This window comes from Castor canadensis, chromosome 1 (assembly GCF_047511655.1).
Source record: "Castor canadensis chromosome 1, mCasCan1.hap1v2, whole genome shotgun sequence".
Classification (NCBI taxonomy): Eukaryota; Metazoa; Chordata; class Mammalia; order Rodentia; family Castoridae; genus Castor; species Castor canadensis.
In genome coordinates, this window is record NC_133386.1 from 138,224,709 (window position 1) to 138,238,864 (window position 14,156).

Consider the following 14,156-nt stretch of genomic DNA (forward strand, 5'->3'; position numbering starts at 1 on the left):
ATTTATCAATGCTGACTTATTGCCTGTGCTATCAGAGTCCTACTCAGAAAGTCATTGCCTAGTTTTATATCTTGAAGTGTTTTCCCTATGCTTTCCTTTAGTAGTTTCAAATTTTAAGGTCTTACATTAAGGTTTTTAATCCATTTTGAATTGATTTTTGCACAAGGTAAGAGATAGGGATGTAATTTCAGTCTTCTACATGTGGCTATCCAGTTTTCCCAGCATCATTTGCTGAGAAGAGATTGTCCTTTCCCCAATGTATGCTTTTGGCACCTTTGTCAAGAATCATATGGCTGTAGCTGAGTGGGCTTATTTTTCTATATGCCCATTTTTGTGCCAGCACCATGCTATTTTTGTAACAAACTATAGAAATGATCCCTGAAAGTTTAGTCTTCCATGCTGTTTTTGTTATAGTCAGTTTGTTATACTTGTATCATTGCTTTTTCTTCAGGATTGCTTTGGCTATTCAGGTTCGTTAGTGCTTCCTTATGAACTTTAGGATTGTTTTTTCTAGTTCTATGAAGAATGTTATTGAAATTTTGATGGGGATTGTATTGAATCTGTAGATGACTTTCTGTAATTTAGCCAGAAAATATTGTAATTGTATACATGACTCATGTTAAATCAGAGATCATCTGCTACCATATTCCATATTCTAGAAGAACTATCCCTGGGTGTCAGAAGAAGAAAAACTTTTTTTTTTTAAGTGCAAGATTTATGTATTCATTCTATAGTCAATGTTTTGGGGAGGTAGAGCTTTGTAGACCTTTTACAATAATTCGATCTTCTATTCTCACTTCCCTTCCCCTCAGTGATCCCTGGCTCACAGGTTAGAAACCATTGCTATGAGAATTAAGGTATAAGGAAAATCAGAGTGCCTAAAACATGAGTTTGAAGAATGAGTAGGAGAAAAGAAGGAAATGGGTGTGGAAAGGAAAAAATTTTATGAATTGCATGTGACCATCATTGTTTTAGTAGTGGGACTGTTGAGTGCACAGAAAAATCAGACAGACACAGAGAGCCTTGAAACACCGTTGAGGCAGTGGGAACTAGAGAATATTTGTAGGCAAGAAAGAGAAGTTGTTGGATTTGGAAGTGTATTTCTTGCAAATAGTCTTACAGCTTAAAAGTATGTGCTCCATTAAACAATTCAGACAAAATGAAAATAAAATAACTTAAAGTGTGACATTCTTTTCTCCTAGATGATCAGTAATAATATTTTTGGGAACCTCTTTCCTGAAATCTATGCTTATAGAGTATTGTCTCAAACTTCACATAAATCGGACCTGTCTAAACATGCTGTTCTGTAATCATTTTTCCTTTGAGAATAAATTGTGAATAGCTTATCACGCCAATAGATAATTACCATTTTAAATGGGTGTTTAGCACTACATTGCATATATGTACTATGTACTACCACTGATTTAATCAGCTCCTTATTTATTGATGGATATTTAACCTTACTCCTCACCTCATATAACAAGGGTATTCATCTTTTCTAAATCGGTCTATTATGTCTTCAAGGCAAATTCTTAAAAGTAATGGGGCTGTAAATGTAAACAAATGCCTTTTTTGCATTTGGATTCAAGTTGCCAAACTGTCCTCAAATTTGCAGGAAGTGAGATAGATGCTGCTTTAGTTGTGGCATGAGACAGTGGCAACGGAGATGGCGAGGACAGTACAGAATCATAGGTGATCCAGCCCATTTAGGCCTACGATCCGGGGTTGGACTACTGCTCCCCTTTTTCCTTTCTTCCACTTCTTTTCTTAACATGGAGGAATGACGAAGAACAGCATCTCGCAGCATTTCGCAGGGACCACACTCCCTGGGAACTGTAGTACCGGCTCAGAGAAAGGGCCGGAAGAAGGAGGGTGAAGAGCTGTGAGGCATGCTGGGAGATGTAGGCGGGGGAGGGAGGGATGAGGGGGTGTTTGTGTAGGTTGGAGACGATGAGAACTTCGCCACTTGGGCATGGGGCTGCGGAAAGACCTGGCTGCTCACACATGTGATTTTTGACTCTACAGAAGCACCCGCAGACGGTCGGCTTCCTTCTATAGTCGGTGACCCGAGAGGGCGAAGGCCTTCGGCATCGGCGCGGGCCTGAGGCGCAGGCCAGAGCAAGGCATGCCGGGAATTGTGGTCCTGGCGTTTTGAGGCCGTGGGACGTGTCGCGACGCCGCGCCGGCTCCTCCTCCCCCGCCCTTCTCAGCGGTCCCCCGCCCCCTCCCTCCGCCTCCTCCTCTCTCGCCCGCAGCCGAACGTCCCCTCCCCCCACCCGTCGGGCTCCTCCGCGGCTACTGCAGAGGATTCAGAGCCGAGTCGCTGAGGAGGAGGAGGAGGCTCCTGTCCCTGCGCGCCATCCGCCACCCTACTGGACACGGGCGAGGGAGCGAGAGCGTCGCCGCTGTAGCCTCCGGAGAAGACAAGGGCACCGCCGCCTCAGCCGCCGTCGCCGTTTCCAAGCCTGCAGCAGCTCGCGGGTGAGGAGACCCACCCCCCACCCTCCCCCGTCCCCCGGCCCGCGCGGCTGAAGCCCGGTCTGGTGGTGCCGGGGAGAATGAGAGTGGGGGCTGCGGAGCCCCCGCGCGGGTTGGGGGGAGGGGGCTGAGGTCGCGATGGAACGGCGGGCTGGCGGGGGAGACTTGTCCAAGCGCGGGCTGGGGGTGGGGTGAGGGTGGGACCCAAGCAGGTCGAAGGAGGGGGACTTTTAATGGGGGAATAACCAGACCTGGGATAGGAGCGTGGGGTGGGGAGTGGGTACGAGGTGGAGTTTGGGATGGTGTTGGGGCGAGGTTGAAGATGAGCCTGGAGTGGGGCGGATTTTAATGGGGGAAGGGACTGAATGAAGGTGATGATTTGGGGTTGGCCTGGAGCAGTTGACAGCTTGGGCTCTGAGTCGGGGTGAGAGATAGGGAAATGATTCCAATGCAGGGTGGGATGTAAAAGGTTAGACAGGGCCGTGGGGAGTGTTAATTCAGGAAGGTGGAATTTGGGGTGGACCTGGGGCAGGCTGATAGAGATGGTAGGAGCTTGGGTTGAGGGGTTTGGCGTGGGACCTGAGCTTGAAGTGGGCGGTTGTCATCTGTGGATGGTAGAATTCGTGGAGACGTATGGAAATAGCAAAGGTTTGGATAGAGCAGAGGAGGTAGGATTTGGGGTTTTCCAGGGGTGGGCTGATGGAGGTTGAAATAGGAGCTGGTAGGGATGAGACTTTCAGCGAGAGGTGATGGTGAGCTGGCTGGGGCGGGGGGGGGGGGGTAAATTGGAAGCTGGACCACAAATGGCAGGACAAGGATTGAAATTTGGGGTGGGGCATGGTGGGATAGTATTTAGGGTGATAGAGTCACTGGAGGGGGCGCGGTGGGCTCCCTGCGTGTAGGTTGGAGGCAGAGGGCACATAAGACTGTTAGGCTGGATGTACTGAAAGAATAGTGGCAGGTGGTGAGCAAGGTTGGGGGATGTATCTTGAAGAAAATGCCCCTCTACCACCTTGGCAGAGGGAGTCTTGGAGTAATGTCTGTGATGAGCTGGAGAGGTCGTTACCCGTGGTGCGGTGGCAGAGGGGAAATTTAAGGTGTGGGAGGCCTGGACTTGTGCGTATGAATGGGGCAGTGACCAGTGTTGGATTATTCTGGAGAGGAAGGATTGGGATGTTCTCCAAGAGACACCAAAAGGTTTAGGGGTTGGAACATTTAAACGCACAGCTTTGGTGTTTGGGGGAGGGGCAGTAATAAGAAGGTCATTAGAGGGGACTTTAATCGGACAGAGAATGTACATTAAAGACCTTCTAGAGGATATCTTGAGCTGTTAGTTTGTTCTTTTTGTTTGTTTTATTTATATTAGTGTAATTTGGAAGTGAAGTCAGCCCAAAGGGTAAAATTGAGAGAGGCTTGCTTCAGTTAAAGAAGAATTAAGGAGGGGAGGGTGCTGTCTTACAATTCATGTATCATAAAGAGAAAGTTGGTGGGAAAATCCATTCTCAAGCTGAAGGTGCACCCTCCCCCTGGTGCAATTAAAACTAGTCCTGGAATTTGGAATTTAAATAGATTTGATGAGCTTGAGGTTGTTAAGGGTGCATTCCTTGCTTGAGAACTGATGAATGAGACTGAAAAATAAGAGGCTGCATTTATTTTCTAGGCAGGCAATGTGCATGTATGCAGAAAGAACTTAAGCCTTCCCCCACCCCCTCTTAAAATTGATTGCTTGAAGACTCCATTTATTGGTGTCCTGGTTTGCAAGGCAATTAGGCCCATCATTGTATTGCAGGCTAATAATCCTGAGATGAGTCTTGGCACCACCGCTTTATGTAAACAGAGAGAAGACAGGAAATATGGAAATGTCATAAATATTCATTGGTGAGGTTTGGTACTGATAGAGTTTTCCATTCGATTTTCTTTTGACATTGCTTGATAAGATTTTAAATAATTGGACTATTTCTATAGATTGAATTTTCTTCTAAAGGAATTCAAGTGATCAGAATTCCATCAGATGTGCATAAATGAAGCATATAGTGTCATTTTTATTTTACTTTTTAGGGGACAATGTTGATGTAGGCACATTGCATTAACTACAGAAACAATATCTCCATCTATTCACCAGGAATTTGATTTAAAGCTTAACGATAAGCTCATTTTCCTGGAAGAGTGCTGATGAAAGAAGGTAGAGAGGAGTGTGAATGGAAGGACCATCTTTAGTGAGACAGTTTTCTGGACTTAATTGTATTAACTATGATATGTTAAACATGAAGTGGCTGTTGATTAGAGCTCATAGTGAGGAAAAATGAGGATAGATGTAAAGAGGATAAAATCGGCATCAATGGATCAAAATAATTCTTGTTTTTGTTAAGTCTTCAGAGTTCAGCCAGAAAACAAACCATTTTCCTTGCCTTTTACAGTTGAGCATATAAAAATACCCATTTAGAATCTTTTTTTTTTCTTTTTTAGTTCCAAAATGTCAGAATGATGGAAGGTTGGACTTATCCTTGGTATTCAAAGTGTTTTATTATGAGGAAGCTTTCTGTATTACAATAAAAATCAGGTTTGAGCAGTTACCTGTAATTTGATATGAGTCTAATCTAACTAATGCAAGCATTTCTTCTCATAACTTTACTCTGGGGTCCAGAGATTGCTTTTGTGGATCTGCAGGCATAGTCTAGAGATGGAATGTTTATAGTAAAGCCCTAGCTCTTGAAAGCTCCAATGAAAAGCAATCACTTGGGAGAACTGTGTTGGTGGATTCAACCCACCCCCAGCCATGGTCACCCGTGCAGTAGTAATGTGTATAAAGTGTTTTAGTATTTTCACCTCCTTTGACACTGGTAAAAAGTGAAGAACAGGTGGAGGTATTGGTGGACAGAAGCCTGGGTAGAATGAAGAGCCCATGAATTTAGGAGTCAAAATTACTGGCTTCAAATCTGCAGTTCTATCACTTGAAAGCTGAGTGATTTCAGTAAGGTCATTAAAACATTTCATACTTACTGATGATATTTGCACAACATTGTGAAAGTGATCAGTTCCCTGAATTGTACACTTAAATGTGACTAAAACAGTAAAACAAAACAAAAAAAATTTATACTTCACAAGGGTGTCAAAGGGAACAAATTAGTTCATGTCCTGAAAATATTGTACATATATGAAAAGCCTGTTCACTATTTGTTTATTTATTTAATGCCTGCTAAGTGGCACGGGAAATGAAAAAGAACAAAAAGCAGTTGTCAAGGAGCTTTCAGTGTCATGGGAGAGATAGACAATTCAAATGTAGCAAGTGAGGCAAAATGAATGTTGTGGTTAAAAATGTGGATTTTGAAGCTTATCACAAGTAGCTGTGTGACCTTGGGCACAATGAGGTCATCTGTAAAGTGGGGATAATAGAGCTAATTTCACGGGGTTGTTTTGTGGATTAAATAAAATAATCCCAGAAAGTATTTAACACAGTGTTTTACATAGTGTACATTAAAACAGGATTAGTTGCCATTATTATTAGAGAGATAGGCAGAGACTCTAGTGGTGAATAGCTTTGTGAATCCTACAAATGAGTTCTTGGTATTATGGTATTCTATTTATTAAGAAGATACTATTTTGTGTTATTATGATACCACAGTTTATCTGCAGTTTCTGTGTTTATAATCTAGGAATTTTAAACAGACCTTTAAATGCCAAGAAGGGCTGGAGACTTTGTTCAAGTGGTAGAACACCTACCAAGAAATACGAAGTCCTGAGTTCAAATCCCAGTATTACCAAAAAAAAAAAAAAGAAAAGAACTGCCAAGGAAAGTACTAAACAGATGTTAGCCATTAGTTTCCTCATCTGCAAAATAAAAAGAAAAACTATTCTGTTAAAGGTTAAATGATTTAAGGTTACACAGCCAGTAAATGGAAGAGTCTGGATTACAGCCCAGTATTCTGATTCCTCAATCCTGTATATCTTGTGTTTAAGTTATGCAATAATTCATATATATAAAGTGTATATAGCATGAATCAATAATTTAAAGAATAATAACTAGTTGAAGACTTGTGGGCTCACTACCTGACTTAACAGAAAGGAGATTTTTTAGTACTTTTTGTTGTTGGGTTGTTTTGAGAGACGATATTGCTGTGTAACCTAGGCTGGCCTGAAACCTCCCCTCTTAACCTCCTGAGTGTTAGGATTATAGGTGTTTGCTACTACACCCAGCTGTGGTACTTTTTTTTTTTTTTTAAGTGGTGCTGGGGATTGTATTTAGGGCCTTGCACAGATTAGGCAAACACTCAGTGCTGAGTTACATCCCCAGCCTGGCTCTAGTACTGTTAAAGCTTTTTGGGAGGCTCTGCCTGATTGAATCTTTCTCCTTCCCTCTTCCTCAGAGGTAACCACTTTGCTGTTTTATGTGAATCATTTGCTTTTTTAATTCTTTTAACAAGTATGTGCATATCTCTAAATAATTTTTTTTTTATTTGCAACTTTTTTCCCTCCACAGTTTTAGATATCAAACCCAGGGTCTTGCTCATGCTAGAGAAGCATTGTACCACAGACTAACATCACCAGAATTACATTTGCAACTTTTTCTAAACAAAATCATAGTGTAAATATTCTATATACACTTTAGGAATTTGCTTTATTCCTATTTTTTAATTGTGAAGTAAGTTTTATGTATTCTACCATTAAAATAATAAATACACATGAGGCTTGTGGAATAGCTCATTTTTATAATCCTAGCTACTCAGGAAGCAGAATCAAGAGGCTCGTGGTTCAAGGCTGGCTAGATGAAAAAGTTAAGAAGACCCCCATTTCAGTGGGCATCGTGGCGTGTACATGTCATTTGAGCTATGTGGGAGACATAAGGTAGGAGGATTGTAGTCTGAGGCCAGCCCTGGGCAAAAAATGTGAGACCCTACCTGAAAATAACTAAAGCAAAAAGGCTGGGTGCTGGTGACTCAGGTTTGTAATCATAGCTATTTGGGAGGCTGAGATCAGGAGGGTCACCAGAATAACCAGAGCTAAAAATGGACTGGAGGTGTGGCTCAGGCTGTAGATTGCCTGCTTTGTAAGTGTGAATCCTTCCCCTCAAACCCCAGTCCCATCAAAAAAAAAAAAAAAAAAAAGGCTGGGGATATGACTCAAGTGGTAGAGCTATTGCCTAGCAAGTACAAGGCCCTATTAAGTTGAAAATTTAAAAAAAGTAAAAAGAGAATTATTATTTATAATCCTCTTATCTGGTAATACTTCTTCTTCTTCTTCTTTCTTCTTTCTGTTTTTTTTTTTTTTAGTGTGTCAAGGACCAAACCGAAGACATTGAACTTGTGTTCTACCACTGAGTTACAACTCCATCCCCAGTAATACTTCTATCATCATATATATGCACATACTAAGGATATGGGTAGTCTAGATAGCTAGAGGATTACCCAGATATATGTCAATCAGAGTTGGAAATAGGAATGTGTGTGGGGGTAATAGCAACTTTTGTGAGCTCTGAAAGACCTCTGTTCTGGATTGTTTTTCTCATTGATGGGAATTTTGTATATTGTAGATTCTAATTCTTTGTTATACTAGCTTGAAGCTTCATGTCACATTTTTTCAAGTCACTTAACTTTTTTTGTTTGTTTTTGCTTTTTGAGATAGGGTCTTGATATGTAGCTCAGGCTGGCCTTGAACTTGAGCGCTTCCTGCCTTAGCCCACTAGTATTATAGGCATGAACCACCACGCCTAACTCATTTAACTCTTCTGGTCAGAATTTTTATGCATCTTTCTTTTTGCAGGAAGGCAGCCTAGTACATTAGTCCTCACCTGATTGTGCAAGAGAATCTGTGTCTGAAATGCAGAGAGTACCACCAGTAGGAAATCCTCAATTGTACATGTTAGAAATTTGGCAACCTAAATGCCAAGAATTGCTTGTCCAAGAAATTTGAAACCCATATTCATTAATGATCTGCTGGAGCTTCAGTTTACTTATCTGTAAATTTGGGCTCAAATGAAATAATAAATGTGAAAATACTTTTTTTAAATTATAAAGAACTATGTAAAAGTTAGTTGTTTTAGTTCCTCTCCTAGTGTTCCAAACTGAAATTAGGGTGCTTATTTACACATAAGCAAAAAGTTTATCATACTTGATTTATTGCCCGTCTTTTAGGTTCTTCTCCCAGTGGAGAAGGGAATTTATGAAACACCAGTTCACAGTTTCTCCCTTAACTTGAAAGATTGTTGGATATAGTGGGTTGGAGAAAGTGCTACAGTACTTTGTTAGTGAATTTATGATTATGCATTAACTGTCTGGCTGGCTAAAAATGAAATAATTGAAGTGGAGAGTGCTTTATAAACTATTTGCTTACAAATGTAGTCATTTCCCTTTTTGTTTTTTTACCTGTATTTATTACACAGATAAAGTGAGAAGGACTGTTTTGTATACATATAAAAGAAAAATAATGCTTCATTGTTGGGTTGTTGTATGGATTCACTGAGATAAGAAGGACAAAGTACCTGGAGCCTGACTGGCACATACATAGTAGCTGTTATTATAACTGTTATTTTTCTTTTACTTGTGAGTTGTTTAGAGCTAACTTTTTTATTATTCAGGATTTTCTTGGGCCACTTGTCTCACTCAATTGAAATGTAAATTTACTTTAATATTATCATAAGTAAAGTAAAATAATAAAAATCCATAACTGCCACATACTGCAAGGCCAAGGAACCTGGTATTGTTGTGCGTAACAGTGTAAGATATCCCTTCAACAAACACCTAATAGGTATTAGTGATTATTAGATGGCAGGTAGTAAGGGAGTGCTGGGAGTCATGGATATAAATATAAAGTTCCCTACTCTTAAGGAGCTTACAGTTTAGTGGGGAGACAGACACGTCACACAGAACTGTAGCATAGTAGGTAAATGCTACAGTGGAGGCATGGACAAGGGACATGGTGGGTGTAACTTGACCTCATTTACTTCGGGAGCAGAGAGGAGAGATACTTGGAGGAATTAAAACTTGAAGTAATACCTGAGGATAGGTAGATGTGCTGGGGAATGACAGGTTAAGAAAGGCTCATTTTATGATCACACAGTTTTCTGTAACGGTTCTTCCTTGTGGTCTACGAGACCTTAGTTTGTACCTCTTTTTAAGGCCTTTCTAGGATGTGTCTGTACTGTAAAACCAAACAAACCAGTTCCCAGTAACGCTGTACTGTTATGCTCCTGTTCTTGCCATCTGCTGTGGTTTCCATCTGGAAAACCTTCTCCCTACTGAATTCCCCCTGGTTACTAGATGAGCTTTGCTATTGAACATAGTTCATGGGTTTTGCTCTTTTCTGATTTGCTATTCAGTAAGAAAAGGTTTTTTTTTGATACGGAGTCTTGCTATGTAGCCCAGCTTGGCCTTGGACTTGCAATCCTTCTGCCTCAACCTCCAGTGCTGGGATTACAAGTCTGCTCAACCATTCCTGGCTAGGAAGAGAGTTTTGAAATTGTGAAAACAGCTGATATTTAAGAAGAGATCTTTATTATTTTTGTTTTCTTAGTAAATGTTGATATTCCTTAGGGTTGGCTTCCTGGCTCACTGGCCTTCTGTAATTCTTTCTGTGAGTAGTCTTGTCCATATGCTTATGACTCTTAAATTTCTGTCACCAGTTAGAGTTCTTTCTTGAGCTCCAGAGTTATGTATTTTACTGCCTGCTCTCTACTATCTACAATACAACCATTTCAGTGTCCTCAAATTCAGTATAACCAAGACAGAACTCATTATTCTTGTCTACTACTTCTGACTTCCCCCACTCTGCACTGGTAACTCACAAAAAGTTAAAACTATCTCTTTATGTGTTTTTGTCCTAACTTAAAGGAATTACCATTCATCCAGTGATTCAAGGTGCAAATCTATGTGGTTAGTCTTTTCTTCTCCCGTATCTCTCATAGCCAAACTTACATACTTGTAAATATTTCTGCAATTAAATTCTCCATTCCTACTATTACCATCTTTGTTCAGGCCATTTTCCTGGACAAGTGAAGTAGCTTCCTAACCAGTGTGTACAATTCCTGTCTTGTAAACCTATCTTCTACCCACCAGCCAGAACATCTACCCAACAGCTATGTATGTGACCATGTCACTCTCCTGCTCAAATCCCTTCACTGGCTTTTAACAGGACATTTCAGCCTTTTATGACCTGGAGTATAGTATACATTCCTGCTTGATCTTCCATCACTGATCATGGTGAGCAGCAAGTGGTTTCTGCAGATATCTTGCTGTTTCATACCTTTACTTACCATGTTTCTCCTTTTGTTCATCCTTCTGGGTTCAGTGTATCATCTCCCTCAAGAAACCTTTCAGAACACCTAATGTTATCATAGTGCCCCCAGCTTGTTCTCAGGGAGCATCCAGAGCATGCCTCTGTCACAGTACTTGCCAGGTTTTAGGAAAATTGCTTTTTTTTTGTCTGTTCACTTTCTTAACTATAATTTTTGTGAGGACAGAGTCTGTGTCCTAGTCTTTTTGGACATCTTGGTCCTAACTTCTGGAGTGTGTTTGAAAGTACTGAGTTTTTAACAACCCAGTGAGGATGAATGGCAAAACAATAATATGATATTCTAATGAGGAGTAAGGTTGAATTTTTTTCTTCAGATGTGGGTTTTTATTTATTTAGAATAGATTTTAGAATTTAATTGGATTAATAAGGGCTTTGACAATGATGAATGGTACAAGGTTCAAAAGTAGAAGATAGCAAGCTAATGTGTTGGCATTATAATGGGTTGGCAAATGCTTTCTTTAGAAATATTTTAGGCTTTTTTGAGTCCTGTGCAGTCTCCTGACCCTCTCCCATTCTTTCTCCATCTGAAAATGTAAACACCATTAGCTCATAGGCCATATAAAAACAGGCCAGCAGTGGGCCATAGCTCATTAGTCTTTGGGGTAGGTTATCAGAAAAAACTTCAGAGTTGTAAATTATTGGGTGAAGAGGGTAAATACAATTGAATTACTTCATAGGCATGTATGAAAATAGAATAGTGAAACCTGTTACAATTGTTTTAAAAAGGAGAATAAGAAAGTACAAGAGAGGGGGCGAATTTGCTCAAAGTACATTATATGCATGTATGGTGATATTACAATGAAATCCTTTTTGTATAGTTAATATATGCTAATTTAAAAGTTATAGGTTATTGAAGAGTAAACAAAGTGACTGAAGTTCATATTTCTTTATTAAAAAATTTAGTTCCTTGGGCAATTATGCATATCTTTAGTATTGAAAACACTAAATTGTTTTTTGAAAAAAAATTGTGTAGAATTTTTTTTTTGGTCCAACTGTTTATCTAAAGGCTTAACATTTTATTAAGTGGGTCTTTTGTGTTTGAATGAAGATGTAAAAACACTGTGTTCTATAAAGTTCTCATAACACTTTTCCTTTTCTTGCCACTTAGAGGCCTGGGTCCTTTATGAACATGCCTATTTTTATGATGGTACAGGTTGTGCCTTTTCTTGGGTAGAGACATTTTAAAAGAAACCCAGGCTGATGTATTTTTCATTGTAAACTTGGATGCCTGAATGACTCAAGATTATGATCTTGATTTGCCTTCTTATGTCTTTCAAGTTTGACAATTTTTGCTGATGTTAATATTTGTTTTCTAGCCTCTGTTTTGTAATTTTTCTGTGTATTTTAGCTTTCTAATGTATCTGCACTGCTCTTTTATTTATTTTTATTATTACTTATTTACTTAAAATTTTTTTTGGTTGTACTGGGCCTTGTAATTGCTAAGCAGGTGCTCTACCACTTGAGCAGTGCCCACAGCCCTTTTACGTTTTCCTTATTTTTCTTGTAGGGTCTCAGTTTTGCCTGGGGCTGGCCTCTGACCTTGGGCTCTCTTGGATCTGGGATTGCAGGTGTGATTTAGATGAGATCTTGCTAACTTTTTGTCTGGGCTGGCTTCCAACCTTGAATCATGCCTATCTTTGCCTCCAAGTAGCTGGGATTACAAATGTGAGCCACCTTGCATGGCCCCTCTCATTTTTTGAGTTGATAGTAAAACCAGTTATATTTGCAAATATAAATAAGTATACTATATATACTTCTTCAAATACAATTATACTGTTTTATGTGATCTTTAGTACTTAGTTGGTCGTGTGGCATTATTTTCATTTTAAGAATGAAGAAGTCAAGACTTGAGAGGGTAATTTTCTCAGGCCTTAGGACAACTAGAGGATAAGGATAGACAAAGGGGGTATAATATTTGAGTATCTGAGGTAGGCAATATGCTGGAAGCTTCCTTTCCCTTTTATAATTTAATTCTTATATTTCTATTATATAAAGAATTGTTCTCATTTTACAGAAGAAATTGAAACAACTGAAGTCTATAGGGATTAAGTAGTTTGCATTTGGTTACATAGCTAGTAAGAGAAAAGTTAATAGTAAAAACCTGATTTGCCTTGCTCTAAGGCCCTGTTCTTGGATTGAGGATGTGGCTTAGTGGTAGAATGCTTGTCAAGGCCTTGGGTTTGATCCTCAGTACTGCCCCCAAAACAAAAACAAAAAACCCCCAATAAATACCTTGTTCTTTTTACTGTACTGTATATAAAGCACCCTGGTTGTAAATTATTACATGGGCAATAATTATATACTTAGATGGTAGTATCTACTTCTGTCTACTACTCTGATCGGTAGTATCTTGGCTATTCATTAGAGTAATCTAAGGAGCTATTTTAATACTATTTTTTTTTTCAGTACTGGAGGGGTGCACTCAGGGTCTCACCCTTACTAGGCAGGCACTCTGCCACTTGAGCCATGCTGCCAGCCCTTATCCCCGCCCTCCCCCATTTCACCCTGAACCCGTTCTAACGGAACTTCTGCAGATAAGCCTAAGGCAGGTGTGTATATGGGTTTCTTAGTCCCTTCCTGTTGTTGTAACAAAATACCTTAGACAGGGTAATTTATGTATTTAAAAGTCTGGAGACTAGAAAGTATAAGATCAAGGCATCAGCAGATTTGATGTCCAGAAAGGGCTCTCTTCTTTGCTTCCAAGTTGGTGCTTTGTTGCATCTTTGGAGGGGACAAAGCTGTGTCCTCACATGGCAGAAAGGACAGAGAAGAACCAGATAATTCTCTCTAGGAAGTCTGTTTATAATGGTGTAAATGCCACCTCTTAATACCACCACAGTGGGGATTAAGTTTCAACATGAATTTTGGAGGTACACATTCAAATTATAGCAGCAAGTATATATTTATGTAGAAAATACAAATTAAAAAGAGAACAGGCATGGCATGGTGGCTCATGCCTGTAGTCCTACTATTCAGGAGGCAGAGATTAGAAGAATCAAGGTTTGAAGACACCTGGAGCAAAAAGTTAGCAAAACCCCATTTCAACCAATATGCTGGCCGTAGTTGTACACTTCTGTAACAAGAGAGGGGTAAATAGAAAGATCACTGTCCAGGCTGACCCCAGCAAAAAAAGCAAAAAGGGCTGGGAATGTGGTTCAAGTGGTAGAGTGCCTGCCTAGCAAATGTGAGGCCCTGAATTCAAACCCCAGTACTGCCAAACTAAAAAAAAAAAAAATGTGTTGGGCGTGGTGGCATACCTTTAATCCTAGTACTCAGGAGGCTGAGGCAGGAGGATTCCAAGTTTGAGGCCAGCCTGGTCTACATACTGAATTTGATGTAAGCCTGACCTCAAAATAAAGCCAAAGATAGCTGGGAATGTAGCTCAGCCAGAT

The 14,156-nt window shown here is 40.1% G+C and overlaps 1 protein-coding gene and 1 pseudogene across 4 annotated transcripts in view; one reads left to right on the forward strand and one right to left on the reverse strand.

Annotated features, from left to right (window-relative positions):
* Nucleotides 1-304: 304 nt before the first annotated feature.
* On the reverse strand, nucleotides 305-394 carry LOC141415831 (small nucleolar RNA U3; annotated as a pseudogene).
* Nucleotides 395-2,215: 1,821 nt separating this feature from the next.
* Nucleotides 2,216-14,156, forward strand: part of Fam168a (family with sequence similarity 168 member A) — a 164,326-nt gene continuing 152,385 nt past the window's right edge. For 2 of the 4 annotated variants that reach the window (XM_074083475.1, XM_020176709.2), the window contains exon 1: nucleotides 2,216-2,481. The gene's annotated coding sequence lies outside the window, so the exon portion shown is untranslated. The remainder of the gene's footprint in view (nucleotides 2,482-14,156) is intronic. The other 2 variants (XM_020176705.2, XM_020176706.2) reach the window with 1 other exon arrangement.